This window comes from Hevea brasiliensis, chromosome 14 (assembly GCF_030052815.1).
Source record: "Hevea brasiliensis isolate MT/VB/25A 57/8 chromosome 14, ASM3005281v1, whole genome shotgun sequence".
Taxonomy (NCBI): domain Eukaryota; kingdom Viridiplantae; phylum Streptophyta; class Magnoliopsida; order Malpighiales; family Euphorbiaceae; genus Hevea; species Hevea brasiliensis.
The window spans coordinates 4,849,791-4,871,208 of NC_079506.1; the positions used below are offsets into that span (position 1 = coordinate 4,849,791).

General features: G+C 30.2%; 1 long non-coding RNA gene and 1 pseudogene across 2 annotated transcripts in view; both read left to right on the forward strand.

The window, feature by feature from the left end:
- LOC110663152 (uncharacterized) overlaps positions 1-257 on the forward strand; it is a 35,198-nt gene extending 34,941 nt beyond the window's left edge. For both annotated transcript variants that reach the window (XR_009142990.1, XR_009142989.1), the window contains exon 10: positions 243-257. This is a non-coding gene — a long non-coding RNA (uncharacterized LOC110663152). The remainder of the gene's footprint in view (positions 1-242) is intronic.
- LOC131172486 (putative disease resistance protein RGA3) overlaps positions 1-21,418 on the forward strand; it is a 99,251-nt pseudogene that overhangs the window by 20,897 nt on the left and 56,936 nt on the right.

The window sequence follows — 21,418 nt, forward strand, 5'->3', positions numbered from 1 at the left end:
TAAAGGAAACCTTATGGGCACAACCACCATGCAAAACAGTATATATGACCATTGCTCAAGAGTTTCACAAAAGCTATTAGGAAGTTGCGAAAAGGTGCCTTTTGGATTCAGATGAGTTTTGAGTTTCAATTATTCAATTTATTATTACACTGATTTTATGCTTGTGTGTGTATGCGTGTGGGTGTTTTTATGTGATTTATAAACTTCTTCTTGATATGAACTAGGTTTTTCTTTGTGTGTAGTGAAAGAGAAGTACATGCACTTCCATAATTGACCCATAGTTACCATGTCACGGGGTCATCACCCTCTCCTCAAAAGATGCACTTGATGGGGTGTACAGCACGCCCGCTTATAAGGAGCCTAGGACCCATTCCTTTCCGATGTGGGACAAGTGCCTCCTCTTGTTTGTAAATTCATTTGTATTTACAAATGGATTTTAAATTTATCTGTGAAAAAATATAAATAAGGATTATATAAACTGATTCTGTTTCATTTGTAAATTTTTTTGTAAATAATTTTATAAATAGATTTTTCTATATTTCAAATTAATAAAAAAAATTCATTTGTAATATGAAAAAATCTTGTAGTGATACTATCCTTTGTTCAACTATCAACCAGCTTTCTAGACCAAAGCCCCACAAAGCTAATCATCTATCTCTTCTTCAATAAATCTGAAAGTAACATCTCAACATCAAACAAAGGAAAATGAACTTACTAGTGAAAGATGAGTATATCTTGGAGGACGCAAATAATACAATGTTGAAATGTCATATCAAGTCCTTACAAATAAAATAAAAAGGTTAGGAATACCCACATACTAGAATTTTCATATAAAAAAAATAGTGAGAAATATAAGTTATAAAAAAAAAAAATTATAAACTCATTGTCTTAAATTATATAAAAAAAGTTGTATACATCCTATCAATTATTGTTTCTATTTTTAATTAGTTTAATTATTGTATCAATTGTTGTATACATCCTAAATATCCATTTGATGTAAATTATTTATACGAATGCTTTCTTTTTTCGTTAATTGTTACTTCAACACCTCATAATTATAAATCACAATTCCAACTCATATGTCTTTGAGGGATTATACTATTTTTACATGATGTTATAGCTACAAATTTAATTTAAAGAAAACATGCTCTCTTCAATGGTCCTCTATTTTTTTTTTTTTTAATATTTACATTTTTTTATGTCTTCTTATTTAGTCTTTAAATTTTGAGAAATGAATTATTTAATATCTTTAATTTTAATATATATATATATATATATAGAATAATTTAGTCTCTATAATTTTAATATTACAACAATTTCATTCATAGATAAAATGATAAAATTATTTTATATATTAAAATTATAGGGATTAAAGTGTGATGTAAGAACCAAATAATTAGTTTTTAAAAATAAAAACTAAAATATAATATAATTTAATATTTAGAAATTAAAGAATTAATTTTTTAAATGGCTGAGATTTCTCGCAAAATGGCTGAAATTTATAATCTGCCTCTTAATAGCAGAGTACATTAATAATAGAGTATCAAACAAATTGGAACCAACCAGGAATCACTTTGTTTAATATCACCTTAGCTACTGTAATTTTAAAAGAAAATTCAATTAAGATAATATTTCACATAAAGCTACTACCATCTCACTTACCACAGCAAGCACGTGAGAAGAAGTCATTGAAGCTTGCAAGAGGAGCAGCCTAGCTTCCTTTTCCTAGTTTGCATCAGAAAATTCAACTTCTCAATCAAGAGATAGTCCCAGAATTAATACGCAAATTCAGTCACATCTCAACATCAGATAAAGAAATTACAGTGAAAGATGAGTGCCACTTGGAGGACGCAATAATGCATGGTTGAAATGTCATAACAAGCACTTACAAAGACCTATTTGGCTGATGGCATTCGGTAATTACTTCTTGAAATTTGATATTTTGTGTTAATGACTCCAAAGTTCACTTGGACTTTTCTTTGGCATTGATTTCGAAGGCTTGCTTCAGCTAATGTTTACCTCTGCTAATAAACTATGAAAATAAGGGTTTTTCATGTATATATGTGTATATAAAATGTTTAGATCCGAAATCTATATATACCTTTGAATAAGTTTTGATATGTTACCATAAACTATCTGGTAAAGAAAGTCTAGTTATGAAACCTTCCTTCTTTTATCCTCAGCTCCAATCTATACATAGTTATCACTCGACTATGCCCACTGTTGCATTGTCCTTTCAGATATTAACATTTCTTTCCTTCTCCCACAGGTAATTCAGTATGTATTAGATTTTTGCCTTGTGGGTTATGTTTCCTTTTATTTATTTATTTATTTTTCCTTCTCTTAAACTGAAATATTCATTGAATGCATCAACAATTTCAGTTATAAATATTGAATTTTAGGTATAGATCCACATGTAGACATCACATGTATACCTACCCAACCAAGCATTGGATTACATCTATTTCATCCTTTTCTTCTCTTAAGCTCAAATATTCTATACCTTAATTACAAACCGTGTGGGCTCTCCAATTCTTTTTCTTCTCTGAAATATTCATTAATAAAATTAATTTCAATTGTCAAATTGGGTATTGACCTTGACTTACACTACCATAAATTACAATTCTTTTTCTTACTTAAATTTGATTTCTCATGAATTCAGCATACAAAATGTATGGTGATAACTCTCTATTGAATACATAAATTTCATTGAATCCATGACAGATTGGGTCTAGGCAAATTGTTTCAAGCCACCGAATTCACAAAAGGGGAATTTACAATTTGACCCCAAGATTTTGCCTTATATGATATTCTAGTCCTTGAATTTTAAGAAATTAATTATTTAATATATGAGTTTTGCACTATATTATACTTTAGTCCCTAGATTTTAAGAAATGAATTATTTAGTCCCTATAATTTTAATATTACAACAATTTCATCCATTGATAGAGAACTAAATTATTCTATATATTAAAATTATAGGGATTAAAGTGTAATGTAGTGTAAAATTTAGAGACTAAATAATTAATTTTAAAAAATATGAATTAAATCGTAATATAGTATAAAATTTAGGGACTATATAATTAATTTTTTAAAATTTAAAGGCTAAAGTGTAATATAAAATAAAAATATGGATAGAACTCTTGAATCAAATTATAAATTTCCTTTATATATATATTTGCCTCTAATACAATAAAAAATATCCTAAGTCAATTTATTTACTCCCTGCAATAATTCAAGTCTAGGACAAGAGTGCTCCAAAGTCTATACATTCTGTCACTTCATGGGATCCACACGATTTTGTAGTTCCTTACAAACCTTGAATAGGGCTCATGTGTTTATTTTTTTCCTTATTTTTTTGGCTGAATATATCATTTTATCTGAATTTAACTTAAAAAATTTTGTGACATTATACACTTTTAGAATATTAACACATTTTAATTTTTATAAATGCCTCATGATACATCTCAACTCCTGTAAAAATAAAATTAAAATATCTTTGAATTTTTTTTATTTATTTCTTCTCTTAAACTAAAATATTCATTAATTACATCAACAATTTCATTACCTTACAAAGCAAAAGCAATTTAATTTCTCAAAATTGAGTATTGATCTTGACTTACTTACAACCATACCTTTTTTTTCCTTTTACTTTCATTTCATTAAAAATGTTTAATGAAGATATTAAGGGAAACCCATCAAGAAAATTGACATTTTGTGTCAACAGCTCCAAAATTTATTAGGACTTTTATTTGGCATTAGATTCCTATGTTTGCTTTCAGCCAATGTTTACATGTGCTAATAAACTGTGAAATTAAGAATTTTTTATGTATAAATTTGAAATCTATACTTTTAAATAAGTTTTAACAAGTTAGGATGATCTATTTGATAAAAAAAAAAAGTCTAATTATGAAACCTTCTTTATCCTCATTTTAATATTTCTATAGTATTTTCTTACGCCTCTATATATGATTGTTCGACAAACACTTACAAAGCATATATATATATGATGGGCGTATCTGCAAGTATACGGGTCGTCTTAAGTAATACAGCGATGAATCAAGTATCTTTCCCACGAGAATTTGTTGTTTGAGTACCAAACTATAAATGAAACAATCATTTGGGCTAATGATTGATGAATAATTGGTAAATGTAAATGAGCAAAGTAAATTGATTAATCTAATTGGAATGGGTAAAGAGCAAGCAAATAAATTCTAAATCTAGTTTGCAATTAAACTAAATTAATAATGGGTAATTTAAATCAAAGTCTAATTATGTTAAAAGTGATTTCAGAGTTGGGGGTTTATGCATAAATTAATTGGGATTTGTCTTGGGTATTTCAATTTTTAGGGAAAAATAGAGTTTGAAGGTGATTAATTCTAAATTCTTTCGATATCTTTTTCAAGCAAACCAAAGTGTATTCTAAAATAACCAAACCTACTTTCGTTTGTTATTTGATTACTTTAAAACCCATTAAGTTTTGTAACCAATTATTAATTCCTCTTAAAATCCTAGTTTATTTCTAAATCTAGGTAATTTTAAGTTCCAATCTTTGATTATCTATCAATGACTTTTACCTTTCGGTCATTCAATCAAAGATTAACACAATACCCAATGGGTACCAATATTATGTAAGTAAATCAAGCACACAAGGAAGGAATTAAAACTCATATTTATATAAAATATAAAAATAACCAGTCCAAATCCACAAATTAATCTAAAATATGTTTTTCCAACTCTGAAATCCAATGGATTTACTCACTCATGTTGGTATTTACAAGAAAGATTGATAGAAAAATAAAGAAAAACATGATAAGAGGACTAAAAATAGAAAAACCCAGGTAGAAGAACCCAAAACTCTGATTTCTGGAGCTTCCAAAGATGGTTGCAGCAGCTCCTCCCTCAGAAAAATGGCGTCCTGCTCCTCTCTCTATTTATAATTTTTTTCTTTCCTTTGTTTCTTCCTGTTTCCTCTTATGGAAAAAAACTAGAAAATGATGCTTTTATATGGTTTCAAAGGTTGCCCTAAAAATAGATAAGAGCCAAGGAGTGGATAGGAAATGAGGTGTAAAATTATCCAAGTCGTGACATTATTCACATTCAGGCGATGCAGCTTAGGGTACTGCTTAACCCTAAGCAGCTTCTTCAGCAAATTTCGGCCTTTGATTGCACTGTCTGCTTAAGGTTAAGCAGACCCTCAGCAAATCTCGGCAGGCTTGGAATAAAATGTGTTTTTCTGCTCATGCTTGACTTCCAGCTTGACCTGTGCTGCACCTTATGCATTGCTGCTTACCCTAAGCAGGATCTCAAGCAGGATCTTAAGCAATTCTTGGCAGGTTTTGGGATGAAAGCTTGAATGTGTAGGATTTAAGCTGTGCTTGGCTTGCGGCTTAACCAGGCTTAAGGTTAAGCAATATGACATACCCTAAGCAACATCATAAGCAAAGTCTCAAGCAAATTTCGACTAACTTGATCTTTCAAGCTTGATTTCTTTAACTTTTCTCCATGCTCAAGGAGCTCAAAATTTCTTCAAATCACTTTCTAATGCACTCATTTACCCTCAATTTGCCGCAAAAACCTATTAAAAATAATAAAATTACAAAAATCAAATATAAAGTAATTAAAGTTAACAAATAAGCTAAAATAAAGCTAAAAACATAAAATATACTAAAATATAAGGGCAAAATGGATGCAAAACTACCCTAAAATGCCTATATGAAATGAGTGCAACAAATTCCTCCAAACTCAAACCTTTGCTTGTCCTCAAGCAAATTAAAAATAATTAATGTAATTTGGGGATGAAAATTACTTATCCAAACTCTCAAGCTTACTTTTAGCCACCAATAAACCATATACCCACTTTCAAAGTACAAAGAATTCAATCCTTACCAAAGTTATCACCGCTTAGCCTTGGGTCAATTATCCATATCATCAAGCCCAAACCAATCAATCACAAAGAATAATCATGCCTAAATAGACTATAGAGTAATCCATATACTAAAGTGTCTTAAATAATGATGGAAGTAAATTAATGGATTAATGATATCCCAATCTCATAGGCAATTCTCCTATTCCAGTCTCCACTAATATAACAAAACACCATCAAAAGATCAAAAAAGACTTTCAAGGATTGTAATGGAGCTAAGGGGGTGATAATGTGGCTGACAAGCAAAGGATAAAGGTAACAAAATATGAAAATAATCAAATTATTAAAAGATTAAGACACATTTTTTTTCTTTTCTTTTTTTTTTCTTTTTTTTTATAATAATCAAATGGGAGAAGGAACTTTACAACTATTCACCAATGCTAGCATATAATTTTGAAGCTTTTAGAGGGACTACATAAATAACATTGACTTTGAATTACAATTGTCCCTTTCAATTCACCCCCAAACTCATTTCTTTGTGTACTTGGGTGGGGAATTACTTTACATACCATAATTGAATTTGCTTGCCTTTTTACTTTAGTCACTTCTCCCAGCTAATTATTATATTTTTTTTTCTTTTTCTTTTTATTTTTATATTTTTATATTTATTATTATTATTTTTTTTTTTAAGTGTATCTATCACTCAAAGAATTATTCTCATGGAGTGTAGGTAAGTGTTTTGGTTTATGGCTAGGCATTAATGTGAGTTCCAAAGAAATAAGAGGGATAAATATAGGCTCAAATTGGTTCCAAAGGGAAATTTTAAAGTGAGATTGGCTAAGGCTAAAATATGAGTTTAAAATTCAAAGAATGCCTAGATCATTTTTTTTTTCAAGTGCATGCTATGATTTCACCTTAAAAAGTTTAGAAGGATTATTCTCGGATTGGTGAGACAATAATTAGCTACTTCTTACCCTAGAGTTTTCTCTAAGCACTCAAACTCAATGCAATTGATTGGGTGACCCTTGGCTAAGAAGGTATAAACTAAGGCAAGGATCTAATAACCTTGCACCTATCCAAAACTTTCAATCCATCAAACCCTTCTAAAAGTAAGCTCAATTGCTCTTCAAAGCAATTCTTCAATCCTCTAAGGACAAGGTAAAAAATTATTTTTATGATATGCATGATCCTAAAATAAATGCATAAATCAAATTAAAACTAAGTGTAATTTATATGAAAACTATATGCAAATGTATGTGTATGAATATAGACATGTGTGTGGTATATATATAAGTGTATGGATTATCTATATATGAATGAATCAAATGCAATAAATGAATGAATAAAAATTTTAAAGAAAATTTTAAAAATTTTGTAAAAATTTTGCCCTCACCCCTAAACTCAAATGAAACATTATCCTCAATGTCTAAAATGAATTCAAAGATGGGCAAAATTGTGTGAACTAATCAATTAATGAAATATATACAATTGGGGATTAAATTAATATAAGCTCAAGAATTCCAAAATTAGCTCAAAATGATATTAACAATGAAGTTTTAGAGTGAAAAATGTGAAAAAGTATTCCAAATGTATGAATTTACACTGCTTAAGATGCTGCTTAACCTGTTGCGTAGGGTAAGCAAAAGCATAAGCATTGGCAACATACCATAAGCATTAATAGTAGAAGGGTAAGCTGTTACCTCAAAATGATGTTAAACATATGCAGCTCAAAGTAAATTGTGCAACTCATCAATATCAACAAAATTAGGACTGAATAAAAGATAAAGTACAAAAATAATGTACAAGAAGATGAAAAAGTATAATGAAATAAGATCTAATAGTTAAATCAAGAATTAAACCAAAAAGCATTCATAGAAGAACTATATCCATATCAGAAGATAAAATAAAATAAACTAAACTAAAGGAAATGAATGCAAATATAATCATAAAAACTAATTACCAAAGTATTGCAACTATTACTAAAGTTTGAAGATTAAAATAAATAAATTACAAAATAAACCTAAAATAGAAACTAAAACTGAATTGAAGAACTAAAACTAGTACTAAACTACTGCTACTATTCAAGCTCTTCTGTCAAGGCTTTACTGTTATTCAGCTTGTTGCTGGTGGGTCTACTAGTGGCACAAGGCATTTTGCTGGAGTAAGCACAAAATTACTTAAGGTTAAGTGTGACTTGCATAGGATAGTTGCTTAGGTTAAGCATGTAGCAATTTCTGAAATTAAAGATTCTGGGTAATGCTTAGGGTCTGCACAAATTTGCATAGGGTTAAGCAAGATTTGCGTAGGGTACAACTTAGGGTAAGCATGCAGCAATTGCTGAACTAACGATTCTGGTGTTGCTTAGGGTCAAACACAAATTTGCTTAGGGTTAAGCATAATTTGCATAGGGTACAGCTTAAGGTAACCAACATCATTAGCACATTTCTGCAGGTTTTAGGAAAAATTGTGATTTCACTTACCAAAAAAAGTCCAAATGCTATGGAATGCTATCATGACCCTCAACAATTACCAAATACACATTAACACCTCAAAATTAAAGAATTTAAGCTCATCATCTCTTATAAACTTATCAAGCATAATACAAGCATGTGGTAATTAGCTCAAATTAGGCACAAATTGTGATTCCCCTTTGCAAACTTAATGAAATGGTCTTATTCCTAAGCTTATACCCAAAGCACATTTTCAGTAGCATTCCTGCTCTAGCACATATTGTTTAGATGGAGTGTTTTTTAACAGGTTTGTAGTGTTTGCCACATGTTTTTCGGATCCTTCCTTCTTCCATAAAATTTGGAAAAACATGATAAATAATTTCTTCAAATGTGTGTCATTGTCTCCAGCTTGAGGCGAAGATTTAATTCAAGCTGATTCAAGGATTATAATCATAAAAGGATGATACTATGAGCTACTTGTTTGCTTGCACAACTATATTAATGGAATGTCAGGAGCTTACATGCAATTTAGTATCTCACAAGAAATGGAGATTTAGATTGCAAATTTGCATCAGGCCAGAAGTCTCTGAGTTTGAGCTTTGGATTCTGCAATAAGAGAGAATGAATCGTGTACCAATTCCGCCTATGTTGCTTTATTTAATTGACTCTTTATCTACGTTGCATTGTTTGAGGGGTTTTTTTCATCAACAAGTGGTTTAGTTATTATAGGTTGGGTGTATAGGGTTGGACCTGCTGGTCCTGGGTTTAAACCACTGTTGGTTTTTCCTCCTCATCTTTTCTTCTTATCAGGCTAATACATGTTGTTCTCTACATTTGTTAACGAATTACTTGCACAAATATAATCATCAAAATCATGAAAGGATGGTGCTCAATTGCTTACACAACCATTCTAATTGACATGGAGGTTTAGACTGAAAATGTATGTGAATGACAATGTAATTAATTATTATTCCTGCAAAAGATGAATGTTTTAATACAGTAAATATGTTTTGGTGGCCATTTATATTGCCGCAGTTAAGCATTTTCTATTGACATCAATTGAGCTTTTTTCATTGAAATATGGCTGAAATTTCTTACAAAATGGCTGAAGCTAACAATCTGCCTCTTAATAACTGAGCACCGTTAATAAACAGAGTACCAGACAATCTGCAACCGGGATTCACTGGGTTTAAAATCATCCCAGCTGGATGTAATTTTAAAAAAGAAAGTTCAATTAAGAGGCACTCTAGCCACCGAATTCACGAAAGGTGAATTTACAATTTGGCTCATGGGTTTTTATTCAGATTATATTTTAATCCTTAAATTTTGAGAAATCGATTGTTTAATATGAGTTTTGTAATTTTCTAAATTTTAATAAATAAATTATTTAGTTCTTTTAATTTTAATATATAGAACAATTTAATCTCTATGATTTTAATATTATAAAAATTTCATCAATTGATAGAAGAAATAAATTGTTCTATATATTAAATTATAGAGATTAAAGTTTGATGTAATGTAAAATTTTAAAACTAAATAATTAATTTTCAAAAATCAAAGATTAAAACATAATATAGTATACAATTTAAGAATTATATAATTAATATTTTATTAAATTTTAAAAATTAAAGGGTAATATAAAATAAATTTGAATAAAACTCTGAGATCAAATTCATGTTTAGGACAAGAGTGCTCCCAAATTGTCCACACGTTTTTTAAATTCATCTAGAAATGAAAAAAATTCATTTATAGACCAAAGCCCCACAGAGCTAATCATCAATCTCTTCTTCAATAAATCTGAAAGTAACATCTCAACATCAAACAAAGGAAAATGAACTTACTAGTGAAAGATGAGTATATCTTGGAGGACGCAAATAATACAATGTTGAAATGTCATATCAAGCCCTTACAAATAAAATAAAAAGGTTAGGAATACCCACATACTAGAATTTTCATATAAAAAAAATAGTGAGAAATATAAATTATAAAAAAAAATTATAAACTCATCGTCTTAAATTATATAAAAAAAGTTGTATACATCCTATCAATTATTGTATCTATTTTTAATTAGTTTAATTATTGTATCAATTATTGTATACATCCTAAATATCCATTATTTTTCCTAACTATCCATTATTTTTCCTAATGTTCAATTAGTAATTTCATTTGATGTAAATTATTTATACGAATGCTTTCTTTTTTTATTAAATGTTACTTCAACACCTCATAATTATAAATCACAATTCCAACTCATATGTCTTTGAGGGATTATACTATTTTTAAATGATGTTATAGCTACAAATTTAATTTAAAGAAAACATGCTCTCTTCAATGGTCCTCTATTTTTTTTTTAATATTTACATTTTTTTATGTCTTCTTATTTAGTCTTTAAATTTTGAGAAATGAATTATTTAATCTCTTTAATTTTAATATATATATATATATATATATATATATATATATATATATATATATATATATATATATATATATATATAGAATAATTTAGTCTCTATAATTTTTATATTACAACAATTTCATTCATAGATAAAATGATAAAATTTTTTTACATATTAAAATTATAGGGATTAAAGTGTGATGTAAGAACCAAATAATTAGTTTTTAAAAATAAAAAAACTAAAATATAATATAATTTAATATTTAGAAATTAAAGAATTAATTTTTTAAATGGCTGAAATTTATAATCTGCCTCTTAATAGCAGAGTACATTAATAATAGAGTATCAAACAAATTGGAACCAACCAGGAATCAGTTTGTTTAAAATCACCTTAGCTACACTGTAATTTTAAAAGAAAATTCAATTAAGATAATATTTCACATAAAGCTACTACCATCTCACTTACCATAGCAAGCACGTGAGAAGAAGTCATTGATGCTTGCAAGAGGAAGCAGCCTAGCTTCCTTTTCCTAGTTTGCATCAGAAAATTCAACAGATAGTCCCAGAATTAATACGCAAATTCAGTCACATCTCAACATCAGATAAAGAAATTACAGTGAAAGATGAGTGCCACTTGGAGGACGCAATAATGCATGGTTGAAATGTCATAACAAGCACTTACAAAGACCTATTTGGCTGATGGCATTCGGTAATTACTTCTTGAAATTTGATATTTTGTGTTAATGACTCCAAAGTTCACTTGGACTTTTCTTTGGCATTGATTTCGAAGGCTTGCTTCAGCTAATGTTTACCTATGCTAATAAACTATGAAAATAAGAGTTTTTCATGAATATATGTGTATATAAAATGTTTAGATCCGAAATCTATATATACCTTTGAATAAGTTTTGATATGTTACCATAAACTATCTGATAAAGAAAGTCTAGTCATGAAACCTTCCTTAATAAAATTAATTACAATTGTCAATTTGGGTATTGACCTTGACTTATACAACCATAAATTGCAAAACCATACAATCAATATGAATTTTTCTTTATCTAAATCTGATTTCTCATGACAGACTGGGTCCAGGATAATTGTTTCCAGCCACTGAATTCATGGAAGGGGAATTTACAATTTGACTCCTGAATTTTGCTTTATATTATATTTTAGTCTTGAATTTTGAGAAATTAATTATTTAATATCTAAGTTTTGCACTATATTATACTTTAATCCTTAGATTTTAAGAAATGAATCATTTAGTTCTTATAATTTTAATATTACAAAAATTTCATCTATTGATAGAGAACTAAATTATTTTATATATTAAATAATGTAGTATAAAATTTAAGGACTATATAATTAATTTTTTAAAATTTAAAGACTAAAATATAATATAGAATAAAAATATGAATAGAACTCTGGAATTAAATTATAAATTTCTTTATATATATATATATATATATATATATAATACAATTAAAAATATCCCAAGTCAATTTATTTACTCCCTGCAATAATTCAAGTCTAGGACAAGAGTGCTCCAAAGTCCATACATCCTGTCACTTCATGGGATCCACACGATTGTGTAGTTACTTACTGTTGTGCACCGTGGAAGCATGTAAACTGCAAAGAAATAAAGCAAACACACAAAACACCAATATTTACGTGGTTTACCCTCTCAATATAGGGTTACATCCACGGGCATGTCATCTTCCACTATCAATAATAAATAAATCATCATTACAAGTTCATAGCTATACTATCCATCAACCCAATTACACCCAAGAGAATCAATACTACATCAAACTGCTCATAGTAAATATATTAGTTAGTCTCTCTCAGTCTCCTCTAGACATAATCTAATATATTTAACACTACACCACAAAGGGTGCCTTCAACTATATTGGCAAGAGCCCTCTCACTAATGGACAAGAATCCCTTTGTGACGCCCCTTACCCGTCTATTGTATAGCCGAGCAAGAAGTACCACATTCGGTGCCGGAGCACCCTATCTTGTCTTGTCATGTCTATTATAAATTTAATGTCATTTAAAATAGATAATTTATGTGTAGAATTTTTTTTTTAATATTTATTTCATTAATTTATGTCTCCTCACTATAGTTTAAGTGTAGTTCCAGACATCCTGACTGTCCGAACAGACATTAGTCGTCGGAACAGTAAAATGTACAGACTACCTACGGTGAGGGCGTTACAATTCTTCTCCTCTAAATAAAATTGTCCTCGAAATTTACACAGTGTAATTAATCGAGGGACCGCTATCTCCTTGTCTTTTCACCTTTTTGTGTTATAATACTTTATCTTTTTTTTTTAGTCTGTCTTATTAATCCTTGTTCTACAATCTTATCCTTATCTCGATTTACTATTGAAAATACGTAGCTTTACACAATAGTCCCAAGTCGGTACTGTAATCTACAGCTTACAGCACAAACATCAAGAGCATTGCATAGTTACTGCGGTATATCCCAATAAACTAACTCTTTTTTTTTTCAACCAGTTCTGTACTCATATTCTTTCATCTCATATACAGCCTCCTTCTCATTTCCATCTATTATCTTTAACACGATCCTTTTCGGTTGATAATCTACAATCACCCGGTGACCTAAAGGGTTGGTGACAAGTATGTCATCTTCTGACCCATCTATCGGTATCCTATTTCAACAGGAGGTACAATGCATATATAGGGGTGAACATAGTTAGAGTCTATCAATACATACTTAAAGGTATTATAATTAGGAAATATACCTCTGATAACGTCTACCGGATTTGGCTCCTCTCGAGCCATAGAGTACACGCGGGATGCTACTTTAGCCTTGGGGTGTTCTATAGTCTTAGAAGCTCTCTGTGATGTACCAGCTATCTCTGGTCTCATCGGTCTTCTACCCTCTATACTGTCGGGGCAGACTTCTGAGTCTGTGGTGGAGCTGTGGGAGCACTCCTCCGTGGGCAATCTCTCAAAAAAAAAAAGCTCTATGGACCCACATCTGAAACATCCACCCGTTAGCAATCTACACTTTCCTCTGTGGTTCTTCCTACAATGTGTACAAACTGGCATCGGGGTTAATCTCCGTGCTATAAGACCCGCAAAATTGCCAACTGATACAACCGTCTGACCTCCTCTCCTCGGGGCAAATCAGAACCTCTGCCTCTGTTCTCTGCTCTGACCGACTCGATACCCCTAGGTCTCTTGCGCTCTATAGTACTGTGTCTGGATCAGCTAGGTCTGCACTCTCTTGCGCCGCTCGCCCTCCTGAACTGCTCATCATTTCTAACTCTCTCTACTGGGGTCCTATATACTGGCTGGGGAGGTGGTGGCATAGCTCCGGTGACCTGACGGAGCAATTGAGTCATTTGCTCTAGGAAGGCCTGCTGTGTCCTTACTAAAGTACTCAATGATGGTTCTGCTTATCACATCGCGCTCGACTAGACGCAGTGCAAAGCGTGACTCTCTACCTCTTCCTCTATCAGTTTTGGAGACCCGTGCTCTGACGGATCGGACGCCATCCATCCTATAAAATAGACAAAGAACAGATCTGGATTAATGTCACCTCGACTCTATCTAAAGGCCCATGCATGTAATGCAGCTATTTCTTTCTATCTATCTAGGTCTAGGACCGCCTAAACCTCTGCTCTGATACCACTAAATTTGACGCCCCTTACCCGTCTATTGTATAGCCGAGCAAGAAGTGCCACATTCGGTGCCGGAGAACCCTATCTTGTCTTGTCATGTCTATTATAAATTTAATGTCATTTAAAACAAGTAATTTATGTGTAGAATTTTTTTTTAATATTTATTTCATTAATTTATGTCTCCTCACTATAGTTTAAGTGTAGTTCCAGACATCCTGACTGTCCGAACAGACATTAGTCGTCAGAATAGTAAAATGTACGGACTACCTACGGTGAGGGCATTACACCCTTCCTCTTGTAATATTTATTGATGATTATTCTCGGTTTACTTGGATATATTTTTTGAAACATCGATCTGAGTTATCACAAATTTACATCACATTTGCAAAAATGATTAAAACTCAGTTCTCTTGTGACATTAAAATTCTCCGAACAGACAATGCCATGGAATATCAGGATTCTTCTTTACTTCAGTTTCTTAGTCAACAAGGCACCGTTGTTCAACGTTCTTGTCCTCACACCTCTCAACAGAATGGGCGAGCCAAACGCAAGCATCGCCATATTCTTGATTCTGTACGTACTCTTCTTCTTTCTGCCTCATGTCCAGAAAAATTTTGGGGAGAAGCAGCTCTTCATGCTGTTTATATTATTAATCGTCTTCCTACCTTGGTTCTTCATAATTTATCTCCTTTTGAAAAGTTGTTTGGACAACCTCCTGACTATTCCATCCTTAAACCTTTTGGATGTGTTTCTTTTGTTCTTTTACAACCTCATGAACATACCAAATTAGAACCCCGTGCTCGTCTATGTTGTTTTCTTGGTTATGGCATTGAACACAAAGGGTATCGTTGTTGGGATCCTGTTTCTAATAAGTTACGCATCTCTCGTCATGTTACCTTTTGGGAAAATACTATGTTCTCTTCTCTTTCCAAATTTCATCACTCTGTCAATACTGACTCTCTATTTTTCACTGACTCCTCCAAAGAGCTGTTTCCAAGTCCTGATCCAGGTGATTGTGATGTGCTCAATATTAGCCCAACTACACCTGCCCCTGTTGAATCGGCACCAATTGTTGATCCAGTACCTGCACCTGCATCTCCTCCTAGCACTACTCTTCGTCGTTCTACCCGTGTAAGAGAAACTCCTCATTATCTTTCTGATTTTCACTGTTACTCTACTATTGCAACCCTTCATGAGCCTCGTTCTTATCGTGAGGCAAGGCATCGACCCTCTTTGGCGACAAGCTATGACCGATTTAACTTCGTGCTTTAGAGAAAACTCATACTTGGGATTTAGTTGATCTTCCACCAAACAAGATCCCTATTGGTTGCAAATGGATTTACAAAATCAAGACCCGTTCTGATGGAACTATTGAACGCTACAAAGCTCGCTTAGTAGCCAAAGGGTACACTCAAGAGTATGGTATCGACTATGAAGAAACTTTTGCTCCAGTGGCCCGATTAACATCTATTCGCAGTCTCTTAGCTATTGCTGCAGTTCGTAAATGGAAACTTTTCCAGATGGATGTTAAAAATGCTTTTCTTCATGGTGATTTAGCAGAAGAGGTTTATATGCATCCTCCTCCTGGTTATCATTCTCCTCATAAGGTTTGCAAATTTCGGCGAGCCTTATATGGATTAAAACAAGCTCCCAGGGCCTGGTTTGCCAAATTTAGTTCCACTCTTGCTCAACTTGGTTTTCTCTCTAGTCCACATGATTACGCATTATTCACTCACCGAATCGACAAAGTGGTATTGTTCTTCTGTTGCTTTATGTTGATGATATGATAATAACAGGAGATGATTCATCTGGTATTTTAGAGTTACAACATTATCTCAATCAACATTTTGAAATGAAAGACCTGGGTTCTCTCAGCTATTTTTTGGGTCTTGAAGTTTCTCAAAATTCTGATGGCTATTATCTATCTCAAGCCAAGTATGCATCCGACTTACTTTCTCGAGCAGGCATCACTGATAGCAAAACAGTATCAACCCCATTGGAGCTCAATTGCAAACTCACACCTCTTGATGGCACTCCTCTTGATGATCCTACTTTATATCGACAGCTTGTCGGGAGTCTTGTTTATCTCACAGTTACTCGACCTGATATTTCCTATGCTGTTCATCTGGTCAGCCAGTTTATGTCTGCTCCTCGCTCAACTCATTTCTCTGCAGTACTTCGAATCCTTCGTTATATCAAAGGCACTCTTTTTCATGGTTTGCACTTTTCTGCTACCTCCTCCCTAGTATTATCTGGCTACTCTGATGCTGATTGGGCTGGTGATCTGACAGATCGTCGCTCTACAACTGGTTATTGTTTCTTCTTGGGTAATTCTCTTATCTCTTGGCGTAGCAAAAAGCAAACTGTTGTTGCACGTTCTAGCACAGAATCTGAATATCGTGCTCTTGCTGATGCTACATCTGAATTACTTTGGTTACGGTGGTTATTAACTGATTTGGGTGTCACTCATTCTTCTGCCACAATGCTTCATTGCGATAATAGAAGTGCCATACAGATTTCTCATAATGATGTATTTCATGAGTGTACCAAACACATCGAAATTGATTGTCATTTTGTACGTCATCATGTTGCTCATGGCACCATATGTTTGATTCCTGTCTCCTCCACACCAAACCGATATATTCACCAAAACGCATCCTCCCGCCGCCAGATCTCTTAAGCAAACTCAAGTTGGCACCTGTGCTACCACCTTGAGTTTGAGGGGGGGGGGGTGTTAGCATAATTACAGCAATTAGCATGATTATAGGAGATTTGTGTAGCATAATTACAGCAATTAGCATAATTATAGGAGATTTGTATAGCATAATTATAGCGATTATTATTCTTGTCCAAATTAGTTCATATTCTCATGTATAAATAGATGTAATATCTCTGTAAATGAGACACAGACAAATATACAATCCTTTCTTTCATTACTTGTATTCTCTCTTCTAACATTATAGATTCAGAAAATAAAGAAAAATAATAAAAATATGAGAGACAGAAACTAAACATGTGCAGAGTTGTGTATCCCCTCAAATTAAACATGATTACATGATCCATATGAACATATAAAATAAATTGAAGACAAAGAGCATAGAATCAAAATATTATGTGGCATAGATCTTGAAAAGAAAACAATAAAAACTGACCTTCCATAAATCTTGTCTGAAAATCTTCTTGAAGAAAAGAAAAAAATAAGGAAGAACTCAAAAAGTCTTGAATATCTCTAAATTTCTTATAGCTCTGAATTTTCTCTTCCTCTTTCCTCCTATCATCCTCTCTTCCCTTCTCTAGTAGGGTGTTTATAGGGTTTTGGGAGAGAGGTGTGATAGGGTTTGGAGTTTTAGGGTGATAAAGTTTAGATGACTTAAACAACTACGATTGCAGAATTCGAATAAGACTGGGATATGGATGAGGTGTTTCAACCAATAGGAAGACAGGAAAAAATGGAAGGCACTAATAGGGAGTGAGGAAGAGGTGTGGTAGGGTTTGGAGTCCTAGTGTGATAAAGTTCAGATAACTTAAATAACTAGGATTGATGAATTTGGATGAGACTAGAATATGGGTGAGGTGTTCCAACCAATAGAAAGAGAGGGAAAGGGGGTGACACCAATAGGGAGTGAGGAAGAGAGTGGGGCCAAGGAGGAGAGAGATATTTTATTATTTTAATTTTTAGAAAATAATTAAATGGGTCCCATTTAAAATTTCTAACTAGGCTTTCTTAGGCCCATGGAGTCCAATTAAACTTAATTAGATCTATTTAAGAACTATCCATATTAAATTTAAACAAAATAAAATTTTATTTAAATTTAATTAAATTAATTTCCCCAAAACTTTATTATTATTTTTATTTTTTCAAGATCATACCACGGAATTAATAATTCAGCTCCATGCCTTCAATTATATCTTACAGTCATACAATTTTTCATCATTGGGTTTCCCACGGCCTCAATGCACATACTCATCACAAAATAAGGGTCTACAATTTATACCACGTGGTAATATTTAAAGTAATAAAGTTTTCTCCTATATATATATATAAAGCATAATGGTGTTTCTCTGGTGCTGTCACGTACGATTATAAAACTATTATATTTATACCACGTGGTAATATTTAAAGTAATCAAGTTTTCTCCTACGTTGCCACATAGGATTCCAACATTATTACATTTATGTCAAATAGCAATATTAAATTGAATTTATTGCTAGTAATTTTTTCCCTTCCCATATATGTCTATTATATTAAATGAATTTGTTAAATTTATTCAATTTATTAAATTGATATTTATTAAATTTCATATAGTATTTATAGAATATTAATTTTTCATAATTTTAATCTTTAATTTTAATTTAATATCCTATATAATTGTAATATATAATTTCTATTTTATTTTTAAGTTATAATCCAAATTTAATCTGTATCTATATATAAAGCAGATATGTTTTTTCCTTGTGCTGCCACATAGGATTCTAAAATAATTATATTTATATCACGTGATACTATTTAAAGTAGTCAAATTTTCTCCTATGCTAAGTGACAATACCAAGTGGTAATATTAAATTGAATTTATTGCTAGCAATATTAAATTGAATTTATTACTAGCAATATTTTCTCTTTTCCACATATGCCAATTATATTAAATTAAATTTATTGCTAGCAATTTTTTTTCCTTATCTTATTTGTTAATTTTATTGATAGTAATTTTTTTCCCTTATTTAATTTTTAAATTATAATTCAAATTTAACTTTTTACTGCCTAAAAACACATAAAAAGAATCTTCAATATGCTTAAATACATATATTTTCTTTTTTATCAATATCAAAATTCAATTTCTTGAGTACAAGAAATTAAGAGAATAATATTCTATTCTTCTTAGTAAGGAAGATTTTTCATATTCTTTGAAAATAAACTTGAAATATTTTTCTTTTTAGAGAATTTAAGTAGAAAATCAACAATCCCAACAAGAAACAGAATATAGAACTGAGTGTAACCAAGCCAAATGAAAAAAAAACATAGCAAAATTACCATAAAGAGTAGCAGAAGAAGTAAGAATCCAGAAAGAATCACAAGGGGGATTGTCATTTTAAAGCAAAACACTAATAAATGAAAGAGAATAAGAAATAATGGTAACTACAAAAAAGATTCTGCCTTGGAGTCCTAATCTTTTCTGCATTTTTCTAAAGAGTTCAAATATATAATTATTATATAACTTGTAAATTTAAATATCTTTAATTTTTTTTAAAATGAAAAGTCAACATTAAATTTTATTTATATTTCATAAATATTTTTAATTAAGTTATTAAATTCCTAATTATGTATATGTAAATTACAAATTATATAATTATTATATTTGAATATTATAATAAGTAGCTATTATTATTATTATTATTATTATTATTATTACAAATATTTAGAAAAGCTTAATTTAATTAGAAATAGAAAAAATTAAGAGTTAATCATATTAATTTATTAATTATACTCAGTGAACACACATATGCTAATTTATGTATATTCCATGTTTGCTTTCTGATGAAGAGGTTGTTCAGATTTTATAAAAAAAATAAAGAAGAGATAAGATGTTAAATTTATTACATTTATAGCAAGTAGCAATTTTTAATTAAATTTATTAATAACAAATTTTCTATATTTCTTAAACAATTATAATATATAATTATTATATAATTTTATTTTTAAATATGATTCTTAATTATTTTGATATTACAAATTTAAATAATAGAAGTATTGATTACTAAATATAATTGTCATTCATTACAAGTTTCATACTTTTTAATTTTAAAAGTCAATGGCAGTTTTTTAAAAGGAAAGTGAAATATTTTTGAACACATTTACTGTAATTAAATTTAGTATTTAATTGTTAATAATTTGACAACTCAAGACATTTAATTTTAAAATACAACTAATATTATAATGATTATCCAATTATTACTACAACTAAAAGTTTAATTTCCTTTAAAATATATGCTCTGAATTACAATCAAGCATATTTAAATTTTTATGAGAAGTTAATGATTAATTTTTTTTTAAACATGTCGAATTATTAAAGGTAATGCCTATCCATTAATTTTTAATTTTTAGAAGAGAAAAGTCAATATTAAATATTTTATGTATTTTTTAAAAGATGTAATATAATTACTAAATATAATTATTACACACTATTATGTTCCTGATTTTTAATTTAAAAGGTCAATTGCGGTCAAAATCAAGACTTATATTTATTTTTAATAAAAATTAATGTTTAAAAATTTTTTCTCTTCCTTTTATGCATTTAATAAATTTTAATTTACTTTAATTTTATTTTATTTTTATTATTTTAAAATGATTTTATTATTATTATTATTATATATGAAGAATAATTTATGGCCATTAAAAAAAAACTTATGGCTATTAAGTTTATTGATTTAAGAATAATTGTTAACTTATTTAATTAAAATTTATTATTAACATTTTAGAATTGTAATATTTTAAATAGTAATATTAAAATCTTTTTAATTAAAAATTAATATATATATATACACGCGCGCGCGGGTATTCCGCTAGTATTAATGTAAATCACATCGTTATTATATTTCCTGCAAGAGATGAATGTTTTAATTCAATGAATTGTGATAAGAGAAATTTAGTGCCATTTTGATTGATAAACAAGAATCGACTTTTAGCTTTAAAATTTTGAGAATTTTCATCGGTGGGAAACCTTTTCCTTTCTTTTCTATTAGTTTTTTTTTCTTCTTTAACTCTCATATGTATATCAGTTTGAAATAAAATTTTGAAATATATCATCAGATTTCTTATTGTTGATATCAGCAGATTTTGAATTTTTGTAGTCTTTTATTTCTATTAATGGAGTGCACAACCTATCTATTAGCTAATCTACTTGCTCTATCAATATTAAATCCTTTATATTATTTTTTTTATGGGTGGTTAATTTCATTTATGCAAAAATATAATATTTTACATTATACTTCTCTTTTATACTCTATTTGTAATGGATTTTTTTTTTCATATCTATCTTAAAAAAATAAAAAAAATAAA